The sequence below is a fragment of the Phalaenopsis equestris genome, unplaced genomic scaffold (assembly GCF_001263595.1).
Source record: "Phalaenopsis equestris unplaced genomic scaffold, ASM126359v1 Scaffold000883, whole genome shotgun sequence".
Classification (NCBI taxonomy): Eukaryota; Viridiplantae; Streptophyta; class Magnoliopsida; order Asparagales; family Orchidaceae; genus Phalaenopsis; species Phalaenopsis equestris.
This window is the reverse complement of record NW_018165323.1, coordinates 81,752-83,535: the sequence shown is the minus strand read 5'-3', so window position 1 is coordinate 83,535 and position 1,784 is coordinate 81,752.

Genomic DNA, 1,784 nt, shown 5'->3' with positions numbered 1-1,784 from the left:
CGGTGGTGATTGTCCGATCGGCTTCGTCGGTAGCGGTGCCGTCGTTTCCGTTCTACGCCGTCTACGCCGCAACTAAAGCGTGAGTACCGAATTAATACTTCTCTTTGATGTTACTTTTACTTTCTAATCACAGATTTATTATTATTATTATTACATTAATATAAAAAAAAGGTAGGAGAAAAATGGGTCAGTGATTTAATTTATTATTATTATTATTACATTAATATAAAAAAAAGGTAGGAGAAAAATGGGTCAGTGATTTAATTTATTATTATTATTATTACATTAATATAAAAAAAAGGTAGGAGAAAAATGGGTCAGTGATTTAATTAGCATTAAAGCAACATTCTAGTGAAAATTGGGCAAAATTGTAAATTAAGGATAAACAAAGTCCTTGTACTTTTCATCATCTTCTGGAAAAAATTTTGATAAAAATATAAGGTTAATGTATGTTTCTTTTCTTGGAACCTAATTAGAGGGAGTCAAATAGCCTCTTAATGATTCTACCACTGCTATATTTTTGGAGGGACCACTCAAGATATCATATTATTTCTATTTTAATCAATTGTACTTTTTTTTTTCTTTTTAATTTTGGTGCTATATTTATTATTTAGTGTCTTAGCGTTGCACACACAAAAATAACTAATAGATACGTCATAAATTCTTACGTGAAAAAACTTGAAAAAGTAAGCAACTAAAGGGTTTATCCCTGTTAAAATAACCCACTTTAAACTAGTGAGTACAAGTATAGACTCTTGTTCCACATGCTGGAAAGAGTTATAAAGTTTCTCAAAGTATAGTGTCTGTATGCAAAAGGATTTTTTGTATAATGGTTGGGAGTTGTTACCACATCACCGAAACTTTGGTACACCGACTTTAGAGTACGCCGATGCACGGTATCCAAGGCATTACATGGGTTTTTGAGTTGCTTCGTTACTCCACAAGGCATTTCGTTCAAAGAACATCGTCACTCCGCAGGATTTACCATTGGCCACAAGCAGGGGGCGACCAGCATTTGTTGACAACGACTGTCGAGCAGTGGTAGATAATAGTTCGCAGCCATAGAGGAAGATCATTGGGTCTTCAATCCAGAACAACACTAAAAATTGGCTGATTTTTTTTCTTGATCTAGCTCTAGGCTTAGCTCTTGGTATTTTGGTCTCCCTTCTTAAAGAGAGGATGGCTCAATTTATAGATTATCGTGTCATCCTCTATAAATAAGACAGAAATTCAGGCAACTCCATCGGACGGCCTAGAACAATTCTCTTGATCGAATGAAGTTTTAAGGACACTTAAACTCCTTAATGATGTCAGAATTGGGTGATCTTAGTCTTGTTGGATTCATCTCATTGGGACGCTTGTTAAGACTTTAAGCTTGTCAGATTTGCAATCTATTTCACCCTTCAATTAACCTCTTAGTGCCTCCAAAAGTGGTTTGACAACTTTAATTGTGCTTATCTTAACTTGAATTAGATCAAATTTGGTGACATTGGGTCTATCTGGTCATGTCAGTCAGTTTGACTGTTAGTTTGTTCAAATCAAAGCTTTGATTAATTTTTAATTTGAATCGAAACATTTCTTACCTAAAAATGCTTTAAGTCGGACGCATCGAATTTTTACCGGATGGCCGACATTATTGATGAGGTATCAGTTTTCAAGCATTATGTACACAAGTTATATTATATAAAAGTTACAATTGTCCGCCCATTTATCAGTTTTGTTCACAACCACAAATATTTCAACAAGACTGGCGATTTGACAGAATTTATAAATGGAACCATAGT